Below are 14,534 nucleotides of genomic sequence, written 5' to 3'. Positions count from 1 at the left end.
TTCTCTCTCTTCTCTTCTCCCCTCTCTTCTCTTTGCCCTTTGCCTGTTGGAAGCTTATGCTCTCCCTCTCAAGAGCATTAAAGCGTTGCTGTAGAAGGATCCTGTTTNTGTGCCGCGTCATTTCTTGCTGGCGGGAAGGTAGCGCGGGACACATATGGCTTCTTTCTCTCTGCAATTTGGCCCTTTCAAGTTCTCACTGACTTGGAAACTTCACAGACTCTTCAAACATAGTTCTTGCATTCTGCCCAGGTTTTCTAGTTGTCCTCGGCAGATGGTATTAGCTTAAAGGAGCAGGTCTGCCACTGCTAGAAGCAGAAATCCCATAGGGGAGAGGAGATGGGAAAGGGAACTTTAGAGGTCAAGAGCTGCAGACAGCCTAGGGAGACAGCTTGGTGAGTGAAGGTGATTGCTGCCCAAACCGATGACCCAAGTTTGATCCCCAGAACCCACATGGTGGAAGGAGAAAGTAGACTGCCTCAGGTCGTCCTCTGATCTTCACACATGGTGCCTTGGCATTTGTGTACCCACACATACACATGCACACATGAAATAAATGCATCTTTTTAAAAAATAAAAAATAAAAGGAGTGGAAGGGGCATAACAGGGTAGCCCCTGACTGAGGAGACTTTCCAAGACCAGCAAGAAGTTCCTGTGGAGGAAGAGGAGCCTTTTTCTGCAGCTACACACTATCCGGGAAGTAGAGAGAGTTCAAAGAATGACTGTCTGGGCCCTAGGACCTCTGCTTTCCCTCAAGTTCCCCAATCTCTAGCAAGACAGGGAAATAACAGAACAGCCTCTTCTTAAAGATCCCCACCCTGTGCCATTTTTATATAGACTACGAACCTTTTAGTGCTAACCAAGGACCAGAGGCCATTCTGCAAAGCTGCTTCAAATGTCTCCTATAACCAGAACAGATAACCGTGGTGTTAAGAAAGACTAGAATCCAGTGTTGTGATGCTCTGGATAACAGGTTTCCAGGAGAGTTTTGTTTTAGAGATGTCTTCATCCCTGTCTTACTGCTGTAAAGAGAACCATGAGGAAGGCAACTCTTATGAAAGGAAGTGTTTAATTGGGGGCTTGCTTACCGTTTCAGAGGTTTAGTCCATTATCATCACGGTGAGGAGCATGATGGCATGCAAGCAGGCACTGGAGAAGAGGTTGAGGGCTACATCCTGATCTGTCAGAGGAGAGAAAGAGAGCCTGGGCCTGGCATGGGCTTTTGAAACCTCAAAGTCCACCCTGAGGGACATGCTTCCTCCAAAGAGGCCACACCTCCTCATCCTTTTGATTCTTTTAAATAGTGCCACTCCCTGGTGACTGAGCAGAAGATATATGTACCATTCTCATTCAAACCATCACAAGGAAAAAATCAGACTAGTACCCAATGTACCAGAGTTTAGTCAATTCAGATTTATGCCCATTATATGTTTTAGAAAGGATAAAACAGCAACCAGAAAGCTGATGCCTTTGAAGGCACTAATCTGGCATTGATTAGGGGTGAGGGGAGGTGTTTTATTTTTTAACAAAATCTCAGTTGTTTCATTTTATCAATGAAGACTCAGGGTCCAGATATTGGGGTGAAAAATCTGCTAGTTCAGAGAAGCAGAGAAAGCACCCCGCTGGCCTTCCTCCTCAGCTGATGTCCCACCAGCAATGCCCCTCTCTCACTCTGTCTCAAAACAACCTCCTTTCTACTTCCTGTGCATCCCCCATCCTCCTGACTCCCTCTTACTGTCCGGTTTTTTTTTCTTAATAATCTTATGCTCACTTCCTGTCAACTAGTTGTTCTGCCTCTTGACCTATGGTTGCCTTTATTTAGTCATCTTTACAATATTCAAGCAGAAAGCTCTTGGATTCAAACCACCACACGAAAAAAAAAAAAAAGAATAATAATCAATGTATCAGAGTTGGGTCAATTCAGAGCCATGCCCATTATATGTGTTTGAAAGGATAAAACATACCTTTAGGTGTGTGCCAAGGGGCTGACCACACCACAACTAAAAGACAGTTTTTTTTTTCCCCCCAATAAATAAAATAATCTCGAGTTCACAATGTGATCAAATATCCTGCAACAGGTGGGGAGGGTGTGGTTTCAGGTTTTTTAAAATGTAGGTCACCTGCCACGTATTCATTCATACGAAGTGTACAAGTCCATGGTTTGAAGCATACATATTTGCAGACATAGGCGACTATTACTGTAATTTAGAACGCTTTTATTATTGGTTTCCCTTCACCTTCACTCTTGCACCCATGTTAGGGACCCTTTAAGAGGGAGAACTATAAAGTGTTATTTTTTTTTTTTTTTAAAAGTGACTATAAATGCTTCTGTCAATTCTGAGACCTAGAAGCCTACATTTTAAGTCTTTCAAAACTGCAGGTGAGTCTATAATTTCAAAATAGCTTTTTAAAGCAAAATTTGAGCCAACGTTCCCAGGTGACCTTTGAGTAAGTTTATCTAAAATCAGGCTGAAAATCAACCACTGACTAACAGTTTTCATAGTGTCTGCCTTAACTTCTTATCTATTTAAGTTTTCAGTTTTTCATAAGACCTGGTTTTAAGGAACAATTAAGCTGCAAGTAGTGTAAGCTGGGCTTAGAAGAATCACAGGTCAGGGGCATTTAAGGCCATCTTTCCTAGGGATTAAAGGAATACATTCCAACATTGTCTCCAGGTTTGCTGTTAGTTTAACAGAAACATACTCCTAAATAATTTATCTTAGAGTCTAAAGCTTACATCCTCATTTAAAGGTGGGGAGGGCAAGGTGAAGAGAAACCCTGTGGACAACGGGCTCTAGCCCCTCATCCACAACCCACTCCCTAAGCAACCGTGTACATTTTGCATGTTCTAATAAGGTGTGGCCTCTGTATCCGGCTGCCTTACTTTTTCCTTTCAACTTTGATCATGTTGTAGCTTGTTTAGAACTTCGCTCTGTATGGATGAATGAAATTGAATCATATACGGATATGCTAGATTCTATTTATCCACTCACGGTGGATATGAGCTTTCATCCAACTTTGGGGGGATTATAAATGGTGTCTCAGCAAACACTCAAGTTTTTATGTGGATAAATGTTTGCATTTCTTTCAGGCATCTACTAGGAGTTGAATTGTTAATGTTAGTTCTGCTGAACTTTTTCAGGGATTGCCTAATTGTTTCCCAAATTCGTCTCACCCTTTACAGCCCTTCCTTCTAACATTGTGGCTTCTGTGGGGGAGAGGGGTGTGTCTATCTCTGAACAGATACCATGACCAAGGCAACTCTTATAAGGACAACATTTAATTGGGCCTGGCTTACAGGCTCAGGGGTTTAGTTAATAATCATCAAGGTAGGAACACAGCAGCATCCAGGCAGGTATGGTGCAAGAGGAGTTGAGAGTTCTACATTTTTATCTGAATCTGCTAGCAGAATACTCATTTCCAGGAATCTAGGACTAAGGTATTAAACCCACGCCCACAGTGACACATCTACTCCAACAGGGCCACACCTTCTAGCAGTGCCACTTCCCAGGCCAAGAATATACAAACCATCACCTCTTAATTTTTTACTGCTTAGGAGTAGCGGTTATCAAGTGGTCTTGAATTGTGGGCTTGCTTTGGTTTGCACGTCTCTGACAGCTGATGATGTCAAGTGTCTGCTCCTGTTCCTATTTCCTATTTATCTCCTTTGAGGAAAGGAATCCCACTCAAGCCCTTTGCCCATTTTTGATCCAGGTTATTTGTCTTTTATACTCTAGAGCCAAATATCTCATCAGATGTATGGTTGGCAGATTGACTTTTATCCTGGGAGCCAAGGAGATGGTTCAGTGAGCAAAGAGCTTGAGTTTGTATCCCACCCCCCTTGTGGAAGCCAGGTGAGGTGGGGAGTGCCTATACACCCATTGCTGGAGTGGGGGCCTGACACAGATGGACCCCAGGGGCTCTTTGGCCCAAGTAGCAAGCTCCAGGTTTAAGAAAAGATACCATCACAAAGAATTAAGGTAAAGGACAGCAGAGGTAGACAATCAAAGTCAGCTTCAGGCTTACTCATGATTATGTGTGGGCAAGCACACCACACACACACACATGTACACACATACACACACATACACACACACACATGCACACACACACACACACACACACACACACACTACTACCACCAAACACATCAAATTTACCATGTCAAGTAACAATCCAATGGTTAACCATGATTTCCACCCAGTTCCAGAATCTCTCTTAATCGAGGTGATAATACTTTTAGAGAATCAGTTAATAATTAGCAGAAAATATTCATTCATGGTGGACATGAGTGTGAGAGGTATAATGTGACTTCATTTTTCCATATATGGTAATCTAGATATCTCAGCACACTTGTTCAAAAGACTTCTTCCCCAATTGAATGGTCTTCACCCTTGCCCAGCATCAATTAAGCATAGATACATGGTTCATTTCTGAAATCTAAGAACTGCTCATGGCTATGTATCATTATCTTTATGCCTGTGCTACACCATCTCCACAACTCACTAGTAAGTACGTTTACTAGCAAATTTTTCAATCTAGTGTGACACCTCCAATTTTGTCTTTCACTTTAAAAATGGTTTTAGCCATCTGGATCCCTTGGAATTATATTTTAGAATCAGCCTGTTAATTTCTATGAATAAGTCTTCTGTGATTCTCACAAGCTTGCTTGGAATCTATAGATAGATTAAGGGAGTTTTGGCACATATATAATAACTCATTTGGCCCATTTCCCCATTTATTTAGGTTTCCTTTCATCGTTTCTATTGTTTTCAGAGTACAAGTCTTATATTTCTCTTGCTAAACTAGCTCTCAAATGTTTTACTTTCCCGGATGTCTTTGTAAATAAAATAATTTTCTAAATCTTATTTTGAGTTGTTTAGTATAAGTGAATAAAAGCATAATAAGCTTTTGCATATTGATTTTATAATCTGAAACCTTCCTGAACTTATTGATAAGTTCTAATGGTTCCTGTAGCCGATTATTTAGAGTTTGTAGATGCAGGGTCATATTATCTGTGAATAAAGATGGTTTTACTTTTCCTTCCTAAGCTTGGTACCTCTTACTAATTTCTCTTGTTTATTTACCCATATATATATATATATATGCTGCACATGAACAAATGTATACTTACACCAGATAGGGCATCAACAACATAAACAAGGAAACAACTCCTTCTGTGATGGTTTGTACATTCTTGGGCCAGGGAGTGGCACCATTTGGAAGTGTGGCCTTGTTGGAATAGGTGTGTCACTGTGGGTGTGGGCTTAAGGTCCTCACCCTAGTTGCCTGGAAGTCAGTCTTCCACTAGCAGCCTTTGGATGAAGAAGTAGAACTCTCAGCTCTACAGAAGAACTCTGCACCATGCCTGCCTAGATACTGCCATGTTCCCGCTTTGATGATATGGACTGAACCTCTGAATCTGTAAGCCAGTCCCAATTAAATGTTGTTTTTTATAAGACTTGCCTTGGTCATGGTATCTGTTCACAACAGTGATACTTCCTTAATCATTAAACTCCTAGGAACTTCACAGTTGTACTTGGCTCTCGCAAACCACAAAAACTTATTTCTCATCTTGTGTTTCATTTATTTATTTATTTATTTATTTATTTATTTATTTTGGCTTTTCGAGACAGGGTTTCTCTGTATAGTCCTGGCTGTCCTGGAACTCACTCTGTAGACCAGGCTTGCCTCAAATTCAGAAATCCACCTGCCTCTGCCTCCCAAGTGCTGGGATTAAAGGCGTGTGCCACCATGCCCGGCTCCATCTTGTGTTTCTTTAGGTGTGCATGTATGTCTTTCAGATGCTTTTCTAAGTATGTAATGTGCCCAGAGTTCAGCACTATAAAATCTATGAACTGAAACCATTTGGCCGGAAGGATCTCTGAAGAACCATCATTCACCATTCTCAAACATGGCCAACTGATCTTGGGAGCTAGCAGCTTAGGGACACTACAGACAAAAGTTGACAAGGTCAAGGTTTCACAGCATGAAACAATTCTATCACATGGTGTTGTGCTCTCTCTCTCTCTCTCTCTCTCTCTCTCTCTCTCTCTCTCTCTCTCTCTGGCTTTTTGAGACAGGGTTTTTCTCTGTGTAGCCCTGGCTGTCCTAGAACTCACTCTGTAGACCAGGCTGGCCTCAAACTCAGAAATCAGCCTGCCTCTGCTGTTGCTCTCTCAAAAGATCAACATTGATACAGCAGTGCGAATGGGAGCAAGTTAGCTACCTTCCACAATCTCAGTCATTTTCCACCTTGCCTCTTCATCCTGGGGCACTGCCACAGGGCAGCCATGACTCTTTGCACCTACAATGGGTTTGGCCAGGCAAGGCTAGCTTTTATTGCACTGAATGGCTTCACTTTCTGTATCTGCACAGACTTCCTGGCTTTGGTAGGATCTAGGGGTCAAGCTGTGGTTTGATGTTGCCTCTCCAATGCCCCTGGGCTAAGTGAACATCCTCCAAACCCCAGGACACTTTCTTCAAGAGAGAAATGTATATAGCTTAATCTGAGAGATAACTACCCACCCTGGGGCAAGCTTTGGTCTTCACCCACACTGTTCTATTATTTAAACCTTATAAAACTTCTGTTCAAATGTTAAAGTCTCCCATGGCTCACAGGCAATGAATTTGGCTTTATATGTTTGTGCTCGTGTGTGTGTGTGTGTGTGTGTGTGTGTGTGTGTGTGTGTGTGTGTGTGTGTGTGTGTAGGGGCATGTGCATGCATATGCTTGAAGGATGCCTTCCTCAGTTGCTCTCCTCCATACTTTTTGAGACAGCCTCTCTCACTGAACCAATTCAACAGTTCCATGGGACTGCCTGTCTCTGTCAATGACCCCCAGTGCTGGGTTACAGTTTTTTATGTGTGCTCTGAGGATGTGACCTCAGGTTCTCAGGTTCAACCTTTAACAAATGTTTAATTCTCCTGTAAGCACAGTCCTATTCGGTCCAGCAGTCTAGACATTAAGCACATCAAGTAATCTGTTCAGTTCCCTTTGTAATTCCTGTCGAGTCCTTTAATGTCCTCTAGTTAGGGGGCTGGGGAGAGACAGAGAGGGAAAGAGAAGAGGAAGATGGAGAGGGAGAGGAAGAGGAAGAGGGAAGGGGAGGAGAAGAGGATGAGGGAGAAGGAGAGCCTGTACTGTGGCACATGTGTGGAGGTCAGAGGGCAACATTTGGTGTTGGGGCTCACATTGCACCCCGTTTCACATAGAGGTGCTCATAGCCAGGCTCCCTGACCTGAGAGTTTCTTCTGTGTCTGTATCCTACTTCGCACCGGGAGCACTGAGATTACAGGGGGTGGGGGTGGGGCCGTAAACTGCACCTGGCTTTCAATGGCTTTCTCCTCACACCTGCTGGAGAAGTGCTTTATCCCTTGAGCCCTCTCCCTAGCTTCCAACCCACACTCCTATCAGTAATTCACAGCCTTCATGAAAGAGCTTGCAAGTCCCTTCCCTGCTCTGTAACAGACAGATAATTCTATAAGGAATATGTTTACTCTGGTAGCAGGGTTGAAATAGAAAGACTGAACACTCAGGGTATAAGACTTTTTAAAGGACTTGGCCCTGAGGTTCCAGTTGAATTCCAACATGACTTAGAAGTCTGTTTCGTTTCCCTGATGTTGAGTCACCAGACTGGATTAATTTTCCAGGGTGTTATGCTAATTATACGTTACTGGAGCTAATGGATTAAATAATAATAATAAAAATGGCAACAAGTGTAAAAGAGTAGCAGAGCGCCCTGGCTTCTTCTCCAGGGCAAACCAGCTTATAACCTCCCAGTCGTTTGGCTACTATTAATTAATAAGGATCACAGTAAGCTTCCATTTCCTGAGGTGTCCGGCATGATTTTCTAGTTAATCTCCCCCTGCCATTACAGCACTGACTTTACACAAAGGGTGGAGTTGGTGAATTGGTTGCCTGAAGTCACGTCTGTGGTGAAGCCAAAATTACATTTTAAATGGTATGAATAATAATAAAAATAGAGTAACTGTGATATACCTCACAGCTTTCAAAGGACTTCCTCCCTCATTATTTCGCTGGTGCTTACTAAGCGCCCTGGGAAGGTTTCCTGTTGAGTAGCTGATGACGGCAGCAGAGAATTCACTTCAATAGCTGTCTTGGAGAAATGGGAACTTGGGAAGGACTGTAAGGTCTGGAGGTCTGTACTGTATGAACTTCGCTTTCCATCTCCGCTTCTGGTAGGATTCTGAGATTTTTCAGGCACCACAGAACAATTTCCGTCTATTCAAACGCATCTTGTGTTTTGTAAGGCTTTCGTTTTGTCTTAGCAGAGACCATCTAGTGTGCGAATCCCCAGACTTCAATGTCAATAGAAACCTAGTTGAAGAACCATCAAGACCAGGTTCTCAGCACAAAGAGATTCATTTGCAGCATAGGGACAGAGGAAAGACAGGAGACAGAGGAAGAGGGGGAAGGAGAAGGAAGCAAGTGATAAGGAAGAAAGGGGGAAAGGGAGAGAGGGAAGGGGTATTTTTTTGGTGAGTGAGTGTGTGTGTGTGTGTGTGTGTGTGTGTGAGCGAGCGTGTGCACGCGTGCTTGAGCAAAGCACTGCCTCTGAACAGAGAAGAGATAGATGTGGCCATAGACAAATGACAGTTTATAAAGGCAAAACAGGAAACCTGCAGTTTGGAATGAGGTGTTTAATTTTAATTGGGCATTTAATTAGGTGAGCCAAAGGGGGATTGTGATGGCTGGTCTTTAATACTTGGATAGCTGAGGTAGTCAGCCTCAGGAGGAGGAAGTGGACAAATAAGGGAACAGACCTTGGGGGTCTAGCTTTAGGAATGTAATCTAGGGCGGGAGAGATGGCTCAGCGGTTAAGAGCACTGGCCGCTTTTCCAGAGGTCCTGAGTTCAAATCCCAGCAACCACATGGTGGCTCACAACCATCTGTAATGGGATCTGATGCCCTCTTCTGGTGTGTCTGAAGACAGCGATAGTGTACTCATACATTAAGCAAGCAAACAAACAAACAAACAAATAAATCTTATACAAAAAAGAATTGGTTATGTTAAAAAAAAAAAACAAAACACCACCACCAACAACAAAAGGAATGTAATTTAATGTTTTTAGTAAGGCAGAGGGAATGGGGAGAAGGGCAAGGCCTTCCAGAGCCATGTTTGCTGTGCTCGGGCTGGCTAGAGATCCTTAAGCTGAGGTAGAAGGTTGCAGCGAATTTGAGAGTGGCTTGGACTATAAATTAAGTACTGGGTAATCTAGGGCTACATAGCAGGACCCCATCTCAAGTAACACAGCTCAGTTAAATAAAGTTAGTTAATCTAAAAACTGCTCCTGCTAGGATGTTGGAATAAAATCCCTGAAAGCCTGGAACTAATGGCTACCCTGGTCTTGCATAGCAGAGAAGCGTTTCTGCTCACTTTCTTTCTCTTTCTTCATTCCCTTCCTCTCTCCTCTCTCCTTCCCTCTCTAGCCCCTTCTTCCTCTCCTAACTCCCTTCCTTTATATTTTGCTTGAGACAAGGTTTCAGGTAGCTCAGGCTGGTTCAAACTCCTTATGTAGCCAAGGCTGACCTTGAACTCTTGAGCTTCCTGCTTTCCCCTCCAAATTGCTGAGGTTTTCAACTTGAGCCACCAAGCCGATCATTTCTCAATGCCTGGACTTGCCTTGACCTTTGTAGACCCAGTATCCACACTCCCCATTTAGTCCTTCTAGACCCTCTTATAATCCCACAACCAAGAACTGCATGATTGGACAGGTTTTTTTTAAAAGACACAGAGTCTATGCCTCTTACAAATGCGAAAAGTGAGGCTCATATAGTTCCGTTCACCAGGCTAGTAATCATCAGACCAGAATCAAGAAGTCACTAGACTTTTGCTTAAGTAGAGAAGGACAGTATAGCAGTGTTTGCCTAGCTCACTGACCACACATACAGAGAACTGTTTCCAAGATGCGCTCATATTCATTCATAGGGCCTCTCCTCACTGCAGGGTTCTGTGGTCATATCACTTGGCATAGTTGGAAATTCATGATGCAAATTAGAAAATTGGAGACTCTGGAAAGTCCCTTGGGAAAGAATCTGTTTAACCAAGCGTTTCTCAAAATACTTCGTCATTTACACCCCCCCCCCATAGGAAGTCTAATTACAGCTTATGTAATTAGTGTTCCACGGTGATGATGACACAGTAACAGACAAACAGATGTTGTCTTTTGAGATGGGGCAGTCACAAGGTAGGTCCTCTGCTACCAGTTATGTTTATCCTTACATGAGTTTAGGAATAGGTATTGTCAAAAGGGGGCTGGCTTAAACTGGGTATGGTGGCACAGGGCCTGCAAACCAAGCATTCTAAAGTGTAGGCAAGAGGATCAGAAATCTAGGACCATAACCTGTCAGCTGCATCAGAAGTCTGAGGCCGGGCTGGTGAGATGGCTCAGTGGGTAAAAGCACCCGATTGCTCTTCTGAAGGTCCAGAGTTCAAATCCCAGCAACCACATGGTGGCTCATAATCATCTGTAGCAAGATCTGATGCCCTCTTCTGGATTGTCTGAAGACAGCTACAGTGTATTAACATATAATAAAATAAATAAATCTTAAAAAAAAAAAAAAAAAGAAGAAGAAGTCTGAGGCCAACCTAAAAATAAAATGACTTAGAAAAGGCTGGTTCGGGCTGGTGAGATGGCTCAGTGGGTAAGAGCACCCGACTGCTCTTCCGAAGGTCCGGAGTTCAAATCCCAGCAACCACATGGTGGCTCACAACCATCCATAACGAGATTTGACGCCTTCTTCTGGTGTGTCTGAAGACAACTACAGTGTACTTACATATAATAAATAGATCTTAAAAAAAAAAAAAAGAGTCACATCAGGGCAATCAGGTCAGGGCAATCAGGCCCAAGAACTTATTGGGCATGCCAGACTGAGTGAAGGATATAACTCCCTCAACAGAAACCCACAGAGTGGTAGATATTTAGCACTGTGATTGCATCACCCCACTGACCCACCATCCAACACCCAGTGTGTGTGTGTGTGTGTGTGTGTGTGTGTGTGTAGAACTGACAGAGAACTCTTGACTCTCCCCAAAGCTTCAGTGTGCCTCAATCCCATCCTGTATGATGTGGTCTACTGGACTGCTATCTGTCCATCTTCCTACTTGTCCATTTTGACTGAATTTGTGGTTTCTGCTCTGAACCCAGATCTGCCCCTTCGTTTCTGAAGCTGACTACATCTTCCTTCTCGACCCTGAGTTTTCTTCTTCCCTGCATCTGGCTTGGGTCTGTTAAGTCATCAATGCAGACTCCACATGCACTTCTGTGGGCCCTCTTGTGAAACCTCTGGAAGTCTGCTATTGCCTCTTTAACTTATATTCATTCTGTAATTCACATAAAAGATAGATAGATAGATAGAGATATTTTCCAAGTGCTGTGTGATGTGAGTTAATACTAGTAATTCATATTAGAATAAAAGAACCACACTTGCCTTGGCCAGGTTAGAGTAGATAAGGCCATCCGGAAAGCTTTTTTAACGATTTATTTTTATTATTTTTAACGGTGTGTATTTACAAGTGTCTGTGCGTAGGTATCGGCTTCAGCAGAGGCCAGAGTCATCAGATCTTTCTGTATCTGGAGTTACAGGTAGTTGTGAGTGGCTCAATGTGCCTGTTGAGAATTGAACTTGGGTCCTCTGCAAGAGGGATGCATATTCTGAACTGCTAAGCCATCTTTCCAGCCTATGAATTATTTTTTTATTTAATAAATTCTGACAATGTGGAAAAACTTAAATGCCTTTATTTATGTCCCTGGCATAGCATGCTCAAGACACATCCCTGCAGGTTTATGGCTTGGGAGTCACTTTCCAGCTTCTTCTAGCTGCTGCTGCTGCTGGGTAGCTAGGGTGGGAAGCCCGTGGTTTTCTTGGTGTTACCAGCTCAACTAACTCCTACCCATGACAAAGACCACAGGGAAACAATAAAAGACAGTCCAGAAGAGGCTTTTAATGGGACCAAGTGTTGTAGCGCTTCTGGGCAGTACATAGGAGGGGAGCCCTCCAGATAAACCATCCAGACAGGGTAAAAACCTGCCAACTTGTCAAGACAAAAGAAGAACACAGCTTGCTTATAAACAGCTTCTAGTTCTGTCTGTCACCGCTGCGAGCTCCACCAACCGCAAGCTTTTTGCTAAGTCAGCAAGTTGCTCTTCCTGAGTGTGACCAGCTGCAGTTTGGTGGTGTGTGCCCTCTGGGGTTCACAGAGACTTGTCGTGGCTAAAGTGAAATCTGGAGTCGGGCAGGATGTCCAGGGCGGCTGTGACTAGAGCAGAGAGAGCCTCAAAGCTGAAGCTACAGCTTCTTCACTGTGCCGGTTTCAGGCTACCTTGCAAAGAGGAATTTGCTCAGAGGGACTGTTGTAGAGAGAAGCCAGGCTGTCGTGATGATAATCGAGCCAGTTTGCCCAAGCAATAGTGCTGGATTGATAGCTCTCCACTTGAGTCAAGAGTCAAGGGCAGGGTCTACCAGCTCTGCTGGTCAAGCGGCCCACTGGCTGACTCTGAACAGCTTTGTGAATTTAAAACACCAAGGGGTGCTTAGAATGAGGGCCTAGCAGGACATCAACATTCTCAGTGGTACTCACTAGCATGTAAGTCCTTCCCAAATACCCTTACGGAGAGCTGGGTCTCTGAGATCTGTCTTGTTATTACTATCCCTACTCAATAGATGAGTTTGGGACCTTGGTTGCCTGTGGCCAAAGTTGAACAGAAGAAAAAGGACTGCAAAGATGGTTCGGTCAGGAGCACTGACTGCTTTTCTAGAGGACCCAGGTTTGATTCCCAGCACTCACGAGGCAGCTCACAACTGTCTGTAACTCCAGTTTCTTCTTCTGGTTTCCTCAGGCACCAGCACACAGGTGCTACACAAACACACATGCAAGTAAAACCACCCATATACATGAAAGAGGGAGGGGGCCGAGTTTTAGTCCTATAACTGGGAAGTTTAGAAACATTGAAAGCAACAGTTCCTTTCCTTCTCTCTGCTTTCATGTTTCCGAAGTCCATTCATCCCCTTTACAAACAAACCTCCTCAGAGATTAAGAGCACTGCTACACAGTTTCTAGGCATTCCTCCAGGCAGCAACCAGAAGGGAAAAGTTTGCTCTTGCCTGCCTCACTTACTAAAATCGGGGGAGGGCTTGTGATGGCCCAACAAGTCTAGCCACAGCCATTCACATCCATCACTGGGACAGTAATTCCCAGTGATGTGAAAGTCTGATGTCAGTTTCAAGTCTCAGGTTACACAGTAAGGTTTTTTTTTTTTTTTTTTAAAGAGTCTAAATGGCTCCAAATATTTAATTTTCTCTGTAGTTTATTGACTCAAAAAGCTATAGCTTCCACCCTCGAGGAAGTAATAGTCTGGTAGGACAATTGGAAAGCCCTCCCTGTGGGAGGATGGGTGAAGTATACAAGAACTCAGCAGAGGGGTGATCACGCGAAGAACATATCTTATTCTTTGAGGATTATGAGAATCTTTAAAAATCTGCTGAACCTCATGGGTTCTTTCCTAAACGCATGTGCACATGCACGTGCGCGCGTGTACACACACACACACACACACACACACACACACACCATGCTTTAAATTTAAAGGGGTTCGTTGTTACCTTTCCAAAGCACGTAAGACTTCAGGCTAAAAGGAGCTGTTCTGAAAACACACTTAGTTAGAAGAACCTGGATACCTGGATCCTAAGATCTAACCCTGCTGTGGAGCGTTGGTACCGGCAGCTATGTGGCCAGTCTCAGATGAGACCCTCCCTCTGTCAGGCAGCAAGGAGGGTCTGGGCGGCCCAAACTGTGTGGTGTGAGGATGTGCTAAAGAAACCACAGCTTCCTTGGAGCACACTTTGGAAGGTGCTCATTCACAAAGGCTGGAGTGGGTGTTCACAGAGCCCAAGCGTTTTTTTCATAGAGGTTGCCAGTTATTACTACTTTTAAAATGTAAGTAATGCAGTCTTAGTGATCTAGTCTGAGCCCATTTTAAAGAAAAGGAAGTTTTGAGAGACTAAGAGATTTACCCAAGAGCTAACAGTCTCTGCACCTGAGTCGACAAGGGCCAACGGCTCCGACGGTCCTTGCTTTCTTTGTTCTCCCTCACCACATAGCAACAGAGTAAGCAAATGGCCGGATAAGTGTAATTAATACTGTTCACGTGCGATCCCCATCTCACTTTATTGTAATCTGTTTAACTGTTCACTTGCTCTACCAGACTGTAAACTTCATGAGGATGGAAATTATACCTGCTTTGAAAATCAGAGCTACAGCCAGTACTCTTGTAATCTTGGCACAGGGGAGGCTGAGGTAAAAATAGTGATGATGATGACGACAACGACAACTACGACGACAACGACGACAAAGATGACGACAATAGTGAGTTTTATACCAACCTGGGCCACATAATGAGACTGTCTCAAAAGAGTTTTTCTCTGCCTCACCTCTGTAAGTAGCTCACAGTGGACGCTCAGGAAGCGCCTCCTTCCCCAGGATAACTGAAGAATAACAAAGTTACAGGAGCTCC

The sequence above is a fragment of the Mus pahari genome, chromosome 6 (genome assembly GCF_900095145.1).
Source record: "Mus pahari chromosome 6, PAHARI_EIJ_v1.1, whole genome shotgun sequence".
NCBI classification, from domain to species: domain Eukaryota; kingdom Metazoa; phylum Chordata; class Mammalia; order Rodentia; family Muridae; genus Mus; species Mus pahari.
The sequence above is the reverse complement of the archived record's forward strand: the minus strand, read 5'-3'. Positions refer to the sequence as shown.